Source organism: Priapulus caudatus, unplaced genomic scaffold (assembly GCF_000485595.1).
Source record: "Priapulus caudatus unplaced genomic scaffold, Priapulus_caudatus-5.0.1 Scaffold577, whole genome shotgun sequence".
NCBI lineage: Eukaryota > Metazoa > Priapulida > Priapulimorpha > Priapulimorphida > Priapulidae > Priapulus > Priapulus caudatus.
This window is the reverse complement of record NW_014577638.1, coordinates 38,887-39,271: the sequence shown is the minus strand read 5'-3', so window position 1 is coordinate 39,271 and position 385 is coordinate 38,887.

Below are 385 nucleotides of genomic sequence, written 5' to 3'. Positions count from 1 at the left end.
CAGTAGACGTCACTTCAGAAGTAGAAAGAAAACCTTGCATATAAGGTCCTTTTGCATATATTAGCCAGTACACAATCTGGCTACGTTAGAGCGTTAGCGCATGGGCAATATCTCACCAGAAGAGTTATATTTTGTAGTGAATATGCATTAAATATGGTTATGGGGTATCTGAGCATAGATTTCTGGAATTCATTTATATCTGTGGACCTGTGCTTATAATTCGGGGGTCGCCCTATAGCCTGTAGGGAGCAAAACTCCTACTTTATCCCCTCCCGTCCTCCCCTTTGCTTCCCTTGTCCATCTCTCTCTCACTCTGCTTCTTCTTCCTCCGCCTACTCAGCTCCCTTCCCTGCCGCCTTTCATCGGTCTTCCACCCCTCTCACCC